General features: G+C 51.0%; 1 protein-coding gene and 1 long non-coding RNA gene across 4 annotated transcripts in view; one reads left to right on the top strand and one right to left on the bottom strand.

Annotated features, from left to right (window-relative positions):
• The window catches only part of PHACTR3 (phosphatase and actin regulator 3), a 210408-nt gene that overhangs the window by 68102 nt on the left and 123238 nt on the right, over positions 1–19068 (top strand). The gene's annotated exons all lie outside the window — the stretch shown is intronic.
• LOC111092058 lies at positions 6865–8931 on the bottom strand. Its single transcript, XR_005378083.1, has 3 exons — positions 8717–8931; positions 7796–7908; positions 6865–7042 (listed from the first exon to the last, which is right to left on the bottom strand). It is a non-coding gene; the product is annotated as an uncharacterized LOC111092058 (long non-coding RNA).

Below are 19068 nucleotides of genomic sequence, written 5' to 3' on the forward strand. Positions count from 1 at the left end.
CGTAGCAGCCACCACCCACTCAGCTGGGTCCCTGAGGCCCCTAAAATCACCTCCTCAGCCCCAGGTCTACGCCTCGCCCTCGGGGAGGTGCTGCACAGTGTACAGAGTGAGGGGGCTTGGGGTCCAGCTTGACCCTCTGCTAGAAGTTGGGTTCACTTTGGGACCTTGTGTTTTCCGAAGTACGTTGGCAGACTGGAATTTGCAAGAATGCTGGGGGGCCGCGGCTCTTTATTCTAGAACAGATGTGGGGGACGGGATGGCAGCCTTGGAAAGAAAGGGTGGGGTTTGTCCCTAGTGATTCCAGAGGGCGAGCCGGGCTCTGTGGGGCGGGGACAGCCAGCGATCAACTCCCTGCGAGCACGCACGTCCTCTCTGAGGCTTCTCCTTGGAGTTTGTATTTTTAAATTAAATAATCTGCCTCCTGACTCATCTCTTTCTTCTGGGGAGTTTCTTTTCCCCCCCGTGTTTCTCATGGTCTCTTTTTCACGTGACAGGCTTTCCTCAAGTGCCTGGTGAGCCACGGCTGACCTCTCCCGCTTGAGAACAAAGCAGCAGGGAGCTGTGCTCGCCCAGCGCAGGCGCTTCCAGGAGTGGGTTGGCTTCGGGGCGTCCTGGCCTGGCGCTGGCCTGTGTGCGCAGGGGCCTCGCAGTCCCGTTTGGTGGTGGCCCGGGCACGGGCCCAGGGGGCCCAGGGTGCTGTGCTGGAGGTGGAGGCTCTCCGTGGTATCCGCAGCGCGCCGCTGGCCGGTGGTGAGAGGGGAGCTCACCGTCCTGGGAAGTATGTAAACGGCATCAGGCCCCTCTCGGTGATAGGAGGCGCCTCTGAGGTTCTTCCTGTTGAACATTTGTACACTTTTGTTCCTGCGTCCTGTTCTGCAGGAATCCCGAGGCTTCCGCACCTCCTCTGGGCTGGGGGCGCCTGGTGACCGGGAGCTGCTGGTGGGGATCACATCGCCCCTGGCCCTGCTCGTGCATTTGGGGGACACACGGAAATGTGGAGTGGATGGAGGGGAGGGCGGAATCTGCCACAGAAGGCAAATTGCTCGAGTCCAGGCCCCGGAGCCCAGCGGGGCCCCCAGGGCAGCCCCCATGTCTTTGCTGCAGTGTCCTCTTTGGTTTTCCCTAGTCCCCTGAGTCCTGCCTGTGTGTCCGGGTCCCCCTGTTCTGTGACATCTCCACTCACCGCCTCCACCGCTGTCCCCAGCTCGGGGTGAGCTTTCTGGCTCCTCGGCTGCTGTGCTGCTGCACCTACTGCCCCTTGGCCCCTGGGCAACCACACAGCCTTCTGGTGGGTTCCCGCACCTGCCCTTGGCCTCTGTGGGCCGCCTTCTGCTCAGGCCTGGGGGAGGCTCTCCAAGTGTAAATCAGAGCTCGCCCCGTCCCTGCTTCCTCTTGCCCTTGAATGACATCCAGGCTCCATCACCAATGTCACCTTCCATCTCTGTGGTGCGGTGGCCACGTAGCCGGGGATCGGGGGGGGCATGGGCCTGGAGCCGCAGACCGTGGGGGTTTGAAGCCTGGCTCCTGGCGTGCTTGCTTGGTGGCCCGGATCCACATTTTCCTCACTTGTGACCGTGGCCCTGACCTTAACCACCCCGTAGGTGGTTCTGAGGATGAGCCAGTCCCCACGGCTGAGCTACACGTGGCCACCGCTGGGGTCTTCTGTCTCTTTCTCTCCCCACTGCGCACGGTGCTCCGGCCGTGGTGACCTTTCCTCACGCCCTTTGAACTTGTCAGATTGTTCCCATGGTTGCTCCTTCCCTTCCCTCACTAAGAGCACTTGTCACTTGGTTAAAGGTTAAATGTCACCTCCTCAGAGCAGCCCTCTCCAGCTCCCCATTTAAAGTGGGTCCCCGGGCAGCCCCGGTGGCGCAGCGGTTTAGCGCCGCCTGCAGCCCAGGGCGTGATCCTGGAGACCCGGGATCAAGTCCCACGTCGGGCTTCCTGCATGGAGCCTGCTTCTCCCTCTGCCTGTGTCTCTGCTTCTCTTTATCTCTCTCTGTGTCTCTCATGAATAAATAAAATAAAAAATCTTTAAAAAAACAAACAAACAAACAAAAAAAATAAAGTGGGTCCCCTAGTCCCACACTCTACCGAAATCCGGGGTGCCTTTGCTGCTGTGTTGTGTTCCCAGCGACCAGAATTTGTCCGTCAGGTGGGCGGGGACCTTGCCTGCTGTTTCCTCCACTGGTGGTGCCTAGACCAGCAGGGCACCAGTCACTGAAGGAAGGCAGGAATGCGGGCATGAACCGTGGTGTGAGGGGCAGGGGGTGTGGGCTGCACCTCTACCCACCTCTTCCTCTGTGAGTGCTGCCCCTGCATTGGTCCCATGCTGGCCTCCAGGGCGGGAACACCTCATACCACCTGCTAGGTGGCTGGTTCACCGAGGCAGCCCAGTGTTAGGAATCGGGCAGAAAGGGGACGAGAAGAGGGCCAGGAGCCTACCTGCCGTGTGTGATGCTGACCCCTGCCATTCATTGGCCCACTTTATGTTATCTCTGGTCACCTGTGTCTCATCTGCAAAGTGGAGGCAATGATGGTCCCGAGGGTTGCGAGGAGGATTACGTGGGTCAGTTATACTTACAGGTCCAGGAATAGGGTCAGTGTCTGGCAGATGGTGATGGCTGTGTCAGTGGGAGCTGCTGTGATAGTGGCGGTGGTGGCAGTGTTGTTCTCGTGAAGATGGTGGTGGGGATGGTGGTGATGGCTGTGATGGTGATGGTGGGGCTGGTGATGATGGTGGTAGTGATAGTGTTGGTGTTGGTAGTGGTGGTGATGGTGGTGATGGTGGCAGTGACGATGGTGTAGGTGGTGGTTGTGATGTAGGTGGTGGCAGTGATGGTATTGATAGTGGTCGTGGTGATGCTGGTGATGGTGGTGGGAATGATGGTGGTGATGGTGGTAGTAGTGATGGTGAGGGTATGATGTGATGATGGTGGTGATGGTGGTGGTAGCAGTGATGATTGTTGGTAGTGGTGGTGATGGTGGTGACAATGGTGGTGATGATGGTGGTAGTGATGATGGTGGTAATGTAGGTGGTGGCAGTGATGGTATTGGTGGTAGTGATGATGGTGATGGTGGTGATGGTAGTGATGGTGGTGGTAGCAGTGATGGTGCTGTTGTTGGTAGTGGTGGTGATGGTGAGGGTGTGATGTGATGATGGTGGTGATGGTCATAGTGATGATGGTGGTAAAGTAGGTGGTGGCAGTGATGGTACTGGTGGTAGTGATGATGGTGATGGTGGTGATGGTGATGGTGGTGGGATTGACAGTGGTGATGGTGGTAGTGAGGTGGTGGTAGCAGTGATGGTGCTGTTGTTGGTAATGGTGGTGATGGTGGTAGTGATGATGGTGGTAATGTATGTGGTGGCAGTGATGGTATCGATGGTGGTAGTGCTGAGGATGATGTTGCTGGTGATGGTGGTGGCAGTGATGGTGGTGGTGGTGGTGATGGTGATGATGTTGCATAATCCATTTCAAAATGTGGAATAGAGCAGATTTCAACAAAGGACTCCAGAGCTAATGAGAGGAGAGCCAGGACACAGCAGGCACTTGCCAGGGAATGAATGAGCCCGTTCGCAGTGTCAGATGAATTTACGCTCGTGAACTTTACTGCAACTGAACTTTCCTGAGGACAATGTCATGATCCCTGTTTCCCAGAACGTGGACGCAGCCCCAGCAGGTACCAGAGATTTTCCAGCAGCGCACCTCACACCCTCGGTGGAGTAGGACCTGTTTTAAAATTCCCAATCTGCTACAAACTGGTACTTTCTTTAATGTGAAGAGAAGCACTGTGACACTTCACCCTGAAGGGGGGGGGGGCATAGATTGGTACCTGGGAACGAGCCTTACCTGGTTGCCATGGCTACACTCACTTTCCAGGTTGGTGGTGGTCCGGATGCCCTTTGAGCACCACTGTTCTCTGTGTAACTCAGATGGGGCTTTGATATCACAGAATCCTGCGGTCAGATGCCTGGTCCCTTTTGAATTCTCTCCCAGGCTTCTGGTTGTTGAGTATCAAGGAGAAACTTTTAGTTTGTGGCTGGTGTGTCTTTGACCCCAAATGCTGGCTGATTTTCTTCTTCTAACGGGTGGAGAATAGCCAGAGGCATGCAGCCCTTGGAGGGTCCAGCGCCAGAGTATAAAAAAATCACATTGACTTGTTTCAATTTATTGCATTTATTTTGTGGCCACTTAACATTTCTGGAAATTGATTCTGATTTTCTTATTAGAGCAGGGGTGCAAAGCTTCTTTAATGGATTTATTTAGGCGCACAAGCGAGTTGATTTAGAATATAGTAAATTGTCACGTAGCTGAGCGTGCACGTATGACAAAAACCCATAAAAGTGGTACAAGAAAGATTCTTGGGAGGTTTTCGGAGGACTCCAGTGGAAGGCAGGGTAAGGGGAGTAGGAATAGACGGGATGGGAGTTGGGGGGTCTTTGGGGCTGTGTAGGCTTCTCCCCCTTTTCTCTGGTGGGACAGCATTGGGCACATGCTTCTCTCCATCCCAAATACCTGCTTTGTGAGAAGCCACGGGGAGACATTATTCTCGGTACCAGAGAAGCCTGCTTTGCTTCATTTGGGGGATGCGGAGAATGTTGTATCGGATCTTTCGTCTTTCTTCCCCGGGGTTGCTAGGAAGCCTGGCATCCCACTTCAAGTCAGACTTCAGGTCTCGGCACAGAATCCTTCAGTATGTGTTTTATGTATTTAAACCATAGAGTCATGTTCTTTTTTTTTTTTTTCCCACATATCTGTTTCACCTTTTGTTTTTTTTTTAAACCACCACGGATATTTTTGTAAGCTATCTTACCTCCTTTCTGAAACATGGTGAGGGTAAAGAACAGACTCTGAATAAGTAAGTAAATAAGTCCTGATGACACCCTCTCCGCGGACCGCAGGGTCGGGGGCAGCTCTAGTTCCTGGGGCTGCTTGGAAGCGATCAGGCCCAGGATCAGGCCCAGGGAGCAGCGGAGCACAGCAGGCTGGGTGCCGTCACGATTGCTCCGAATGCCAGTTTCTGTTATTTAGTGGCGCTCGTGTCTCGGGCCTCTATTTAAGATACAACATAGATTTCTTCAAGGCACACATTTGCATTCTGTGTGGGCTGAAGAGCCTGGCTTCATTCTCTCTATATATACCCACACCATCCCATGGGTATTTTTAAATGCACGTTTTAAGAGCCAATTTTTTGTTTTTTATTTTTTGCAGGGTACAGGCTTATCATCGTGCCAGGGGGGTTGCCATGTGGGTTTGCCAGGGTTGAGGGCAAAGATATTGACTTCTGGGCAGAGAGCTGCCAACCCTGGGGAGGGCGGAACTCAGTCCCTGCTGCTGTGCTGTGGCTGCTCGGAAGGCCCAGGGGTCCCCTGGCGAGAAGGGCAGCATGGGAGGAGTCAGATGGACTCAGATATGAGAGCCAGACGGCGTCGGCAGGGGCCTGGCCGAGTGGTTGAGGTCTGTGCTTCCCCCACACCTGTTGGATCTTTCAGGGTTTGATGGGGGTGCCGCCCACCCAGAACCCTGTGGGCCGAGGGCCCCACACCCTGTCCCCTCCCATCTGGTTGGCTTACATCCCAGGGTGCCCTGTGGGTTGGTTGGAGTCCTTCTCTGGCTGATGAAATGAGATCGGAAAGCCCTACAGTTAGTCCGGCCTGGTCACTGGACACTGAGGGAGACCGAGGTTTGGGGGGGTCCCCAGCTGCAATCCCTCTCTGTCTGCAGTGTTCCCAGGGTACGATGCTGCTTCCCACCTGCCTGTTTGCCTCCTCACCCCACATCGCCACCAGTAGCCCTGCAGGCGGCAGACCCTCCCCCGAGCGCTTCTCAAATCCACCTGCTTCTCGTCACCTCCTGCCACCACCAGGGTCCAGGCCTCCTCATCTCTTGTCTGGGGGATGCAGCTGCATCCTGACCTCCTTCCCCCCACCAGCTTCCTCTGATAGGCCCATCTAATTGGGTTTCTGCTGGGTAATTGGAATGATCTTTTTAAGCCTCAGATCTCATGGCTTTGTTTCCAGCCCCTCCTCCTAGGTTCCCATCTTGCTCAGAATTCCTCAGGGGCTGCCCAGGACTTGCAAGATAAAAACACCCAAACTCCTCCCCGTGCCTGTCTGGCCTGCCTGCCCTGGCCCCTCCCTGCCCCTCTAGCCTCACGATGGCATGGCAGTCCTTCCAACCTCAGGACCTTGACACATGCTGCCACTGGTATGGGAGCTCTTAAAGACGTGAGCTTCACCGCATGACATGTGCAGACCTAGGACTTTGCCTGGCTGATCCTGTGCCCCCCTCCCATCCCGTCTAAGAACTACATCTTCTCCAGGACCCATCACATCTTCTTGGTCCTTTGGGACACCCGGAACCTACTGTCACTGTCTGAGTTGAGGTTCTGTTTGGTTCTCTCGCCCACTGGACTGTTGGCTCCGTGAAAGGCAGCCTCACCTACCTCGTGCCACCACATCCCAGGTCTTTAGCACTCTTCGGGGTACAGTCACGCGTGTAGAGTGGGGATGGACCTCGAGTGTTGTGAGGAGCCGTGTGCCTTACGGAGAGCTCGGAGGTCCAAGCAGGAAAGGTCTCTCTCCTCATTGTCCTCCTAGTAAACCTTTCTTCGTTCGGTTGCTGAAGCATCGTGTTGGGAGTGTTTTCAGATTTGGGGTCCTCAGGTAAGGGGACCGTCTTCAGTTCGCCGTTCCCAGAGCCCCTGCTCTTTGTATCCTAGAAGGTCTCTGTGCAACCGCTACTACTCCTACTGCTACTACTACTAATCAATATTTAACGGACTATCTGCTGTGTGTCATATACTGATGAAGACGAGCCATCAGAGGCCACCAGCAACATTCTGCAGTCAGGTAAAGTGAGTTTTATTGAACTTGCTGCAGTGTGGGGGGACATGCCATTCGGGGGCCTTTGTAGCTTCCTTGGGAGAAGGTGGCCTGGAAGGGGCTGCTTGTATGGTTTGGGCATGAGCTGGATGATTCTGGAAGGAACGCAGGAAGCGAGGGCCGGCTCTGGGTTGGATGTTGTCAAGAGAAGGAGGCCTGTGGGGTCCCCCGTTCAGGAGGTGGCAGGGCAAATCGGGGGCAGGAGGTCATGGGTAAGAGAGTGGGACTCGGCCACTGAAGCTGCCACGTGGCTGCCCGCGTGTCCCGGCGGTGGCCTCGCCTGCAGCCGGGACCCCCTCCCCTGGGTGTCTGCAGGGGTGACTCGTGCTCTGCTTGCTTCCGAACCATTTGTTTGTTTGCTTTTTCTATTTCTGAATGCTCATCTATTAGGGGCGTTTAGCTGTGCGTCTGAGATATGAGTTGCAAGTATTTTTCCTTGGTTTGATACTAGTCTTTTGACTGCTTAGAGTGATTTTTGTCATACACACATTTTCATTTTTATGTAGGTGACTTTATCAAGATGTTCTTTCGTTTATGGCGTCTGGGTTTCATAGCATAGTTAGAAAGGTCTTTTCCACCCCGAGATGGTGTCTTAAATGTTTTACTCTTCTTATGCTTTCATCCTTTGTATATTTAAAGCTCTGATAAAGCTGGAATTTATTTTCGTGTAAAATGTGAGGGATGGAGCCAACCTACTTTTATTCCCATTTGCCACCGATTTTCCTAACTCCACTTACTGAGTAATTTTGTCTCGTTGACATCAGTCTCTTCTTGCAACAACACCGCATTGTTTTAATTATCACTGTATTCTCTTAGTAAGAGAGAAATCTGTGGTTCCTCTCATCCCTTATTCCTCTTTATGTTTTTTTTTTCCTGTTTTTTTTTTCCCCCATTTAAATTTTAGCTTACCTACTGTAGGTCTCCCGAATCCCCGGATCACATTAGCAGGATTGTAGACGTGTGGGAACTGCCGGATTCGAACCTGGAGGGATGCTTGCAGCCTTTGGCGTAGCTCTCGTTTGCTAGAGGGAACACGGTGATTTATGGGGGCGATGGTGAGTGGTGTTGGTGACAAACCAGGCAGGCCCCACATTTGGGCTGCTCGCCCCCGACCCCACTCCCCAGCCTGGACCTTCCAGCTCCAAAGCTGGTCTTGCCTGCTGCTCAGGGGATGCCTTATCAGCAGGTGGCCTCGTGTTCTGCCTTTGATTTATTTATTTATTTATTTATTTTTTAAATTTTTATTTATTTATGATAGTCACAGAGAGAGAGGGGCAGAGACATAGGCAGAGGGAGAAGCAGGCTCCATGCACCGGGAGCCCGACGTGGGATTCGATCCCGGGTCTCCAGGATCGCGCCCTGGGCCAAAGGCAGGCGCCAAACCGCTGCGCCACCCAGGGATCCCTCTGCCTTTGATTTAAATTGGCCCTTCTGGGGGCTCCTGGGTGGCCCAGCGGTTGAGCGCCCGCCTTCGGCTCAGGGCATCACCCCGGGGTCCCGGGATCGAGTCCCACATCGGACTCCTCATGGGGAGCCTGCTTCTCCCTCTGCCTGTGTCTCTGCCTCTCTCTCTCTATCCCTCATGAATGAATAAATAAATAAAGTTAAAAAAATAAATTTGCCCTTTTAGGCTGAAGCACCACCTTCTGCTGTGTTGATTTGAGAGGAAAAGGACGGAACTAAGGAATTCAACTCTGATTTTCACTCTGCTGCTGGTGTTGTGAGCAAAATAACAACGTAGCCAATGCCGCTTCTTTGTTTTAGTGTCGGAAGCGAGCTCTATTAGAGGGGCTGGCTCCCCTGACCTTGTGGGAAAAATCTCACAAGTACCAGGCAAGGGAGCGGGTGGTGTGAAAGCGAGCCTGGCAAGCATCTACGCAGCAGGGCCACGGGACCGGAATCACAATAAATAGAAGTGGGTGAGAATCCAGAAGGTCACACGTGGCTCGGCGCCGAGGTGCCCTTGCTTGTGCTCGCTCTGAGTTAGCATCCGCGTATAAATAGCATCTGGCCAACTGCCCGTGATGATGTTGACTGTCCGTTGCCGGAGGCCTGGACTGCTGGCGTGGTCATGATTCCGTCATGGGCCTCTGTGACCTCGGGGAGGAGGAAGATAGGCAAGGACGGATTCCGCTGCTGTTAGCAGCTAATGGTTTTGGACAGCATGTCGGAGACCATCCTCTGCACGCTCCGCGGATTAAACCTTCACTCTTCCAACACCCCTGGAGGCAGGTGCTGTACTTATCCCCGTATTACAGATGAGGAGACTGAGCTCCAGAGACGGGACCGCACAGCCATCCACCGCCCACAAATGCTCGCCCCTTTTATGTGAAAATAAAAACCACCCAGAGGTGAACACTGTTGGCATCTTGCTCGAGCTCATTACAGCGTTTTTCCCTATTCATGTGTGTAAAGATTCCCTAAACAAAATTGGAATCATGCCACTTATGTTATATCCTCTGTGTGTGTGTGTTTTAAAAGATTTTATTTATTTATTCGAGAGAGAGAGAGAGAGAGAGAGAGAGAGAGACAGGCAGAGAGAGAAGCAGGCTCCACGCAGGGAGTCCGATGTGGGACTCGATCCTGGGACCCCAGGATCACACCCTGGGCCTGAGGCAGGCACCCAACCGCTGAGCCAACCCAGGGATCCCCTGTGTGTGTATGCTTTTTTTAAATTACGTTTTTAAAATTTTAATTCCAGTACAGTTAACATAGAGCGTTGTATTAATTTCACTGTATGCTATGTTTTTTAACCCCACGTTATTTTGTGAACTTTTTCACATGAATATATTATTGATGGAGGATTTGGAGGGCAGACAGTTTTCATTTTACCTCTTTTTTTTTTTTTTTTTTTTTTCATTTTACCTCTTTAACTCAATGCCTATCTAGAGAACGAGGATTTAGCAGTATCTACCTCATGGAGAGTGTTTATTTTGCTCAGCTTCGGGGAAGCCTAAATGAGCTAATGCACTCAGCCCGGCCCCATCAACGTCAGCTCTACATTTCAGATGTGTCACATCTATTTGGGACTACGGTGGACCGTGTGCTAGGTTACAGGGACCCCCACCTTCCAAAAGCTGGCCTTAGGCCGCTTCACTTTCATGAAAGACCTGGTTAGTACCCATTTTTGCTAACCATTAACCAAAAGAAATCCAGAGAATATTTTCATAAACTCTTTCAGCGCAGGTTTGGCAGCGGGCTGTCAGAGGGGCAGCGCGCCCCGGGGTGCGAGGGTGGCGCCCCCAGCTCCTTCCTTGGGAACCACACGCAGCATCTCAACTTCCAGCTGCCAAGAGTCTGAACCGTGTCTGTGGGCATCTGTGCTTTATCTTGATTTATTTTGTGCATCTGTTGTCAAGATGTGTCCTCAGGTATCAGAAAAGCCCAAGAGAGGTTACTCTGGGGGCTGGGAATGCCAAAAATAATTTTTCCATATAAATGCATGGTGATTGCTTCTTCCCTTTATGTTATTTTGGCTTATGAAAGGTTTCATAGGAATGTTCTACTTTGAGATAGCAAGGGAAACCTGTATCTGGAGGGTCACATGTAGAGAGAAATGCTTTATATTCTCTGGTACTAGCACAAAATGAAATTAAATGGAGGTCAAAGCAGAGAGCACTTACAGATTCCCAAAGTGTTCAGGACGACGGTTGGCTGGCTATAAATTACACAAACGGTCCGACGATGTGTCTCTCTGACTGTAAACACGGCGTCAATTAGCAGCCGGTGGTGGACAGCCGGCCTCTCCAAGGCGTTCCCGAGAGCCTCTTCGGGGTGGCCACAACGGGAGTGGGCTTGGACTGATGGCCTGAGCTGCCTCCTTTGTACATGGGGGGGACCTGCCCATTTTTCCTGAGTGGCCAACCGTGCTGGAGTCTGCCTCGGGCAGGTGCGGTTCATTCCCCCACTGTGTTGGGATGCTGTCCACACCCAAGTGGAGTTTGTGTCTTCAGGACGTGGGGCATTTGTATTCCAGCCCGCCTCGCCGAGAAGGCCAGAGCCACTTGGTGAATATTAAGGAGCTGCCCCTGCCCTGACTCGGCCGTGCCAGGCTCCCTGGGCAGCGGCCCACAGAGAATGCAAGCCAATGGCCTTGAAGAGGGGCCGGCCGGCATCGGGCCCCTTTGGGTTGACAGGACCCTGAGCAGCTTCTCAGGATGCCCAGGTCTGCTTTGGGGGCACTTAAAGGCCGGCAAACTTCCTCCCACCTCATTCTTGCTTTGCCTGAGTCAACACTGGGGCATTGGAAGGGGTCAGGCTTTCCTACTGGGTGCTCTCTGGCTGGACAAGTGGATGGACACCGAATCTATCAGCAGCAATCCAGAGATGAGTCTTGGAGTGGAACAGAGGGTGAGGGGCTTCATCCCGACGTCTGCAGAGAGGCGAGAGGGCTGGTAATAGTTCCCTGGCGATGTGATGGTGATCACCCATGAGCACCATTCACCAGTTCTCACCAGGGCCCCAGGGGAGCAGTATGGCCCCACTTAACCAGCTATGAAGCTGAGGCTCAGAGGGTTGAGGTGAGTCACCCCAGGTGTGGACAGGAGCCCAGGAGCCTTCCCTAGAGCCTTCCACAAAGGTGGTAGGCGTGTGCATGTCCCCCTGAACAGCTTCCTTACCTCCTTCTCAGCATGTGATGGCATCATATTTTACTGCTTGCTGCAGGAACAGTGGATCCAGATGCATCACAGGTTGGTGTCCTGACTTCACGGAAATAGGAAGAGGGTGCTTATTTTTCATGGTGGCCCAGACCTACTTCTCTATCCCTGCCTTTGCACACAGAGGCCCCTAACAGATATCAAGCAGTGGTTACCAGGACCACAGGAAACTTGGCTGTAGACTCACTGCCATTTCTTAGCTGTGGGACCATTGGCGAGTCATGCGCCCTTCCCCAGCCTCAGGTAGCAGTGATGGCTTAGTTACCCATGAGGACCGAGGAAATGGTTATTTATTGTGCACAGTGTTTTAGGCAGTGCACCAGCCAAGAAGGGAACAGAGAAGGTTAGAAGAAGGCAGGAGAAAAGAGAAGAGGTGGAACATTTTTCACCCAAGGGATTGACCGAACATTTTAAATCTTTGATAATGTCAGGTGTTGACAAAAATGTGGGGAAACAGCTCTGGTGCATTACAGGTATAGGTTGGGGCGGCTATTTTAGAATAGCAGTTTGGCAGAATCAAATGAAATTGGAAATGTGCATTCCCCTCCCCCACCCCCATATCTATTTCTAGGCAAGGAGACATGGAGCAAGGAGGCCATAGGGGAGCCCTACAGTGAGGGCATTATGGGTAATAATAAATAACTGAAAAAAAAAAAAACCCAAATAACCTTTCCCGTGAGGGGCCTGCTAGATCAGATCTGGTGTGTTCTTACCTGGGATGCCGGCCAGTAGTTAAAAAAAACGAACTAAATTTCTATGACAAAATCAAGGGGCAAGACAAAATGTACAGTGTGCTCTCATGTTTGTAAACCTACCCCCCACCCCAGTAGGCAATATCATACATATGTAGGTGTGGGTGGGAAGGGCGCTGGGAGAGAGAAGCAGAGAGTGTGTGTGAGCAAGCACGTGTGCAAGTGTGGACCAGAACTTGAGGTGCACAGACCACATCCCTGATGGCCGATCCTTCTGGGAGTGAAAGGAGCAAAGGAGCATTTCAGCTTTCCCCGGGCGGGTGCCTCACGGCGTGTATTATACATCATCACGTACACACACCAAACAACAGCACTAACGACCGCCAGTTCTCTGTGTTGAATATATTATTGCCTGTGCCTTTAGTTATTATTTTTAATTTTTTTGTTTATTTTTAAAGAGCCCAACGCAAGGCTTGAATTCATGACTCTGAGATCAAGACCTTAGTGGAGATCCAGAGTCAGATGCTTAATTGACAGAGCCACCCAGGCAACCACCCCTGTGCTTTAAAAAAAAATTTTTTTTATTATTATTCAGAGAAGTTAGAGAAATGATTTTAAAAGAGAGAGATTTATTTCAGGAGGAATATAGAGGGGAGGGCTGAAGAGTTATATTTTAAGTTCAAGGTTGATTTGTCTGTTTTGTGAGGTCATTTTCTCCTAGAGGATGTCTCCAGCAGGCGCTTATTAATTACTTACCGTGCAGTCCCCAGAACCGTCCGTGGTCCTAATTCTCTAACTACAAGGCACACAAATAAATCCTCTAATCGACTTCATCTGTGATAATATTTTTCTGTCTGGTAAGACCTCAAATCACCACGCTCTGGCCATGTAAGCCACAGAATGTTGAAAGCAGATCGGCAGGGCCCGGGATGTACGTTCAGAAACACGACTTGTTCTGGATACCCCAGTGTTCCTGCTGATCCAAAATTCCCAAGGCCAAAATAAGTCCAAAGGTCATGTCGGAGCTCCAAAAACATCAGCAGATTGCTCGAGTATTGACTGAAAGGGATGTCGCTTTTTATTTTTAATAAGCACAAGAGCAGGGAAATGTCACACCAAGTCAGGAAAGGACAAACATGCTACGCCATTAGCCGCTGTCTTTATCTGCCAACAGGCGTGGGGTGGGGGTGAGTTTGTGGGGAGACGGCCCCACGTCCTTATGTTAAGTCTTGGGCTGCGTCCAGTGTGGCGTCCTCTAGATTCAGGACCAAGAGCTGCAGGACACATGTCTTGAAGCAGCAGCTTCAAAACCAGAAGCCGCTGATTTCTGAGGAACTCACTGGCCCTCACACACCCCTGTGACCTGTGAAGCCCTGGCATTCCTATTTATGCTCTTAGTTTTCTTGACTCTGGTCTCCTGGGTGTATGACTCCTTTGAAATCCCCGTGGGCACTGGGTCTTATGCCTGAACTGGAAAATGGTTTTCTTTCTTTCTTGTTCCTCCTTACGTTTATTTAAAAAACATTTGAGTAGAAAATGCATGTGTGGTAAGAAGGAAATGAAGCATCAGGAGAAGGTGCACACTGTCATCATCACCATCACCACTAACACCGTTATCATCACCATCACCATCATCACCATTGTCACCATCACCTTTGTTACCATTGTCACCATCACCATCATCACCATCACCCCCACCATCACCACCATCACCACCATCATCATCATTACCATCACCATCATCGCTATCACCACCACCATCATCACCATCATCACCATCATCATCATCACCATTGTCACCATCACCTTTGTCACCATTGTCACCACCACCATCACCACCATCATCATCATCACCATCACCATCATCAGCATTGTCACCATCACCTTTGTCACCATTGTCACCACCACCATCATCACCATCACCACCATCATCACCACCACCACCACCACCATCACCACCATCACTACCATCACCACCATCACCACCACCATCATCACCACCATCACCATCATCACCACCACCACCACCACCATCTCCACCATCACCATCATCACCACCACCACCACCATCATCACTATCATCATCACCATCATGATCATCATCATCAGTTATTAGACAGGGAACCCCCCCCACTGTCACTGGCTGCCCAGTTCTGGCCTGTTCTTTGACTTCCTGAAGATAAACTTGTTGCACAGTACGTATGCCTACATGTGCGTGCATCCCTGCTTGTTTACACTTGTGACATCATTCTGTACAAGCCGTTTTGAACCTTTTATTACTTGGCAGTATTTCTCGTTGAGCATCCCGTCTCAGTCCATGCCAGTCTTGCTCGTTCTTTCTCTGTGCTGCTTGATGTTCTAAGGAGAACCCGTAGCAGAATGTTCTCCTCCAGAGCCCTGCCCACCAGGATACTGAAGCTGCTTCTAAATGCTCATCAATCAAATCAGCTCTAGAAAGAACACTCACCTGTGTACACGTCTTCATTCTGGGTTCAGGTTTATTTGTAGTGTGTGGTCTGGTGATTGTCACTGCTCAGCCCAGCAGTTTCATTTGGATAGACAGGAAAAATTGACCTGCAAAGATGGTATACCAATTTGCAACCACACAGAAATTGGTAGGGACTCTGTTTCTGGCCCCCCTCACCATGCCAGGTGGACTGAACATTCTAAAAGGTGTGGCAACAAGAAAAATGCTTACAAATAGAAGTTATTTCTGGGTTAAATTCAAGCCACAGTTACAGCTGTGTGATGTCCTGCATTGGCCTCACGATCATGCAGTGGGCCAGGGGGCGGGGCTGGGGGTGGGCGTGTGCAAGAGGGGACCCTCCAGCATCGTGCTGTCGAAGTTGGGGTGATGGGTACGTGGCAGTCCATGGATCCCTTCCCTATGTTTCCCAGATGTTGCATGTCTTATATTTTTTCACAACAGAAAATTTTAAGCCTGGTGTGAAACCATGTCATCCTCTGACCCACACAATACAAACGTGGTTGATAAGCTACCATGAGTTTTTTTTTAAGATTGATTTATTTATTTATTTATTTATTTATTTATTTATTTATTTATTTATTTATTTATTTATTTATTTATTTATGATAGACATAGAGAGAGAGAGAGAGGCAGAGACACAGGAGGAGGGAGAAGCAGGTTCCATGCACTGGGAGCCCGATGCGCGACTCAATCCTGGGACTCCAGGATCGCGCCCTGGGCCAAAGGCAGGCGCTAAACCGCTGAGCCACCCAGGGATCCCAGCTATCATGAGTTTTTAGGTTTTCTGCCTGTGTTTAGTAAAAGCTCGCCATGTACCAGGCATCAGGCTCAGTGCTGTGCTCGGTCATCTCCCTTGCCCCTCCGGGTCTGGGCAGTGAGAGTTTTATTTTGGTTTTACAGATGAGAAACAGAGGCTCTGAGACACTAAGTAGTAGCTGAACCGGGAAACCAGGTGTCTAATGAAGCGACACCCTGCTCCAACTGGCTGTCCTGTGGCTGGCGGCTGCCCCTGGATGCCACCTGCCCGCCAGGCTCTGGGGGCACCAGTCACTCTGAGGGTCTAGTTCATAGGTAGGGCCCAGGAGGATGGGAAGGACCAGGACAGATACAGGTGGATCATAGGACTGTTGCAACGGCAACTCTCCTTTTTATAATAGATTTTATTGTTTAGAGCGGTTTTAGGGTTAGAGAAAAATTGTACAGAAAGCAGAGTTTCCATATACTTTCTCTCCCCCACATTTCTCCTGTGATCGACACCTTGCAGTAGTGTGACAACTTTTGTTACAAGCGATGGGCCGATCCCGATACATTAACAGAAGTCCGCAGTGGACGTTGGGGCTCACCCTTGGTGTTGGGCGTTCTGTGGGTTTTGACAAGTGTGTAAGGTCACATATCCACCCTCACAGCATCGGACAGAGTAGCTTCGGGGCCCTGAACATGCCCTGGGCTTCGCCTGCCCCTCGCTTCCTCCCCCAGGCCCCTGCCGTGTCACCTTTAGTAGGAAGGGACCTCACAGTGTGCGCACCGCTCAGGCTGGCTTCTGACGCCGTGTCTCCTCCTTGCCCCTCCGTGTCTTGATAGCCCATTTCTTTTTATCCTTCAATATTCCATTGTCTGGAGATGCCACAGTTTGTTGGTTTCCCGCTGAGGGGCCTCTTGGTCGCTCCCTATTATTGGCACAGTCTTTTTTAAAAAATATTTTCATATGCAACTGATGAATCACTAAATTTACCTCTGAAACTAATGTATTAGATTTTGCCTGTGAATCCCACTGCATCTAGAACACCACGCAGGTGCTCCCCGGGGACCAGAGGCCCCCCCGCCCTCGCTGCCCTGTCCGGCCTCATCCCCTACTGTGTCCCCTCCCTTCACTCCAAGCCTGCCAGCCGTCCAGTGCCACACGGAGTCCTGCACCAGCACCTCACACTTCTTCCCTCTGTCCTGAAGGCTCTCATGCCAGTCATCTCCCTGGCTGGGCCCACGCAGCTCACATGACACCTCCTCTGAGAAGCCCTCCCTGACCACTTCTGAAAAGAATCGACCCTGCCCCGGAATTCCTCACGGGCTCCTGTTTTGATTTCCTCTGTGACGCTTTTCACTCCCTGAAATGGTCCCATCTGTGTGCTCGTCTGTTCCCTGCGTCCCCGCAGGAGGGAGGGCCCCACTCGTCCCCCATCTGGCTCACCCCTGGCCCCATATCCCAGCCCTAGAGTGGTGCCTGGGCCACAGGGCAGAGGCTGGAAGGATATCTGTGGGTTGGGCTGAATGACGGTGATCGGTGACGGCCCGATGGTCATCATCGATGGTCGCCTCACGTCTACACTGGCCACGTTCTTCCAATGAGGAGGCTGCGGGCAGGTCCGACTTCAGGGGTGTGGGCTGCGTCTCGGGGACCATGACAAGTTTTCATGCAGCTCCTCCGGCGTTTGGCCCACATCCCCTCCCTGCAGAACAGAAGGGATGAGTCCACGGTGCCGTACATTCTACACGGACACGTTTGCAAGACTCCATGTCAAAGTGATCCTTCTTAGAGTGAGGCTTCTCTCCCCTTCCCTTCCCTTCCCTTCCCCTTCCCCTTCCCCTTCCCCTTCCCCTTCCCCTTCCCCTTCCCCTTCGTCTTCGCCTTCGCCTTCGCCTTCGCCTTCGCCTTCGCCTTCATTCTGCCCACCTCCAGCCCTGGTGGGCCGACAAGCGCCATACATACGTGTGTCCGATCGGGTCCTGAAGCTTTCGGACGGAATTTCCATTTTCTCGTCTGTACCTAGGAGCGTGAATGGCCTTTTTTGGGGGGATTATGTACAGTTGGGGAGGGTTTGAAGGTATTTTCGTGAGGCTGTTTAGTCATTGGGGATCACCTGTTCCTGACTCATGCATTTATTTTAAGCCGGAGTCTTCTGAAAGGTCATTTAGATTTTTCAAACACAGTAGGCACATCATTGTCTCCTATTCTTTCTCCTCACCCATTCTTGATTGTAGCAAAGGGAATTATGTTCAGAGAAAGGAGATTGAGATGATGCTCAGCCAGTCCTGGAAGAGCGTAGAGCTTTACACCCACTCTGGAGAGAGGCTTGCATCTTCTTAGAGGGGAAGGACGCTGTCCTCAGTAGGAAGTGGGGAGAATTTGACCCAAAGTCTTATTTCTAATTATGAGAATATGACACGGGCATGATGGAAGGAACATTTTCAGGTAAGCCTAAGAAAGAAAAGTATTACCTGAGTTCCACCAGGCATCATTAACATTTTGGTGTATATCCCGTGTGTGTGTGTGTGTGTGTGTGTGTGTAAGAGAGACAGATCTTACAGATCGGACCTTAAGTCCAACCAGACAGGCCCGTCATCTGTCTAGAATGTCCGTCTACCCCTGAGATGCTCAAGGCCCATTACTGAATGGAATCAAGTTAAGTGTATGCGTGTCACATGTTTCAAAGCAAAATCTGGGTAGTTCTCCATGTTGAGTTTTGTATCCTGCTTGTTTTTCATCTAATACCAGTAATTGCTTATTTTTAAGATGCCTTTGAAAACACGACTTTGAATAGCAGGATGTCATTTCACTGAACGCGAGTCATGTTGGAAGCCCCTGCCCGCGGCCGTCTTCAGGGCCACCTTCACTCATTTCCTTGCAATCCATCTTCAGAAGTGAAATTCTTGGGTTGAAGGATCTGAACATGATTTATGGCTTTTATACGTTTTTGCTAAGTAACTCTCCGGAGAGGAGGAGCCGTGCGTCACTCTCAGCAGCAAAGCGTAAAGTGGCTCCTCGGGGTTTGGCCCAAGGTGGCTTCAGGTGTGCTCTCAGGGTGCAGGTGGATTCCTGTTGTGTGTGATAAAAATATTTGCTCCAGCGAGTAGCATTCTGCTGTGGGTGTGGTGTGTTTTTAACATCATGTTTTCCTGTCCAGAAGTTTTGAAAATTATTGGGTCAAATCTACTAGTGTTTTCCTTTATGGCTTTGTTAGTTGTTTTCATACCTAAGAGGCTCATTCCCACCCTCAGGTCAGAGGCATGGCTACTCATTATTTTCTTCTGGTTCTTTGCTAGATCCCTTTTCTATAAAGTTATCTAGTTAAACTTCAGTTCAGAGAAAATGCATTTTAGCATGAGGTCTGAGGTCCTGATCTTCCGAATTAGGTCAAAGACCCAGCCCCATCCTTTAAACTGTCCATTGATGCCACTGATTTGAAATGCACGTTTTATAATAAACCCACTTTTATTTATACTAAGTTCTCCTTCTGGACTTTAACTTTATTTTATTTCCCTGAATCTGTCCTTTTATTTTATTTTTTTTTGAATCTGTCCTTTTAATAAGTATAGTTATGTGTTTTAATATCCAGCCTCCCTCATTAC

This window comes from Canis lupus, chromosome 24 (assembly GCF_011100685.1).
Source record: "Canis lupus familiaris isolate Mischka breed German Shepherd chromosome 24, alternate assembly UU_Cfam_GSD_1.0, whole genome shotgun sequence".
Classification (NCBI taxonomy): Eukaryota; Metazoa; Chordata; class Mammalia; order Carnivora; family Canidae; genus Canis; species Canis lupus.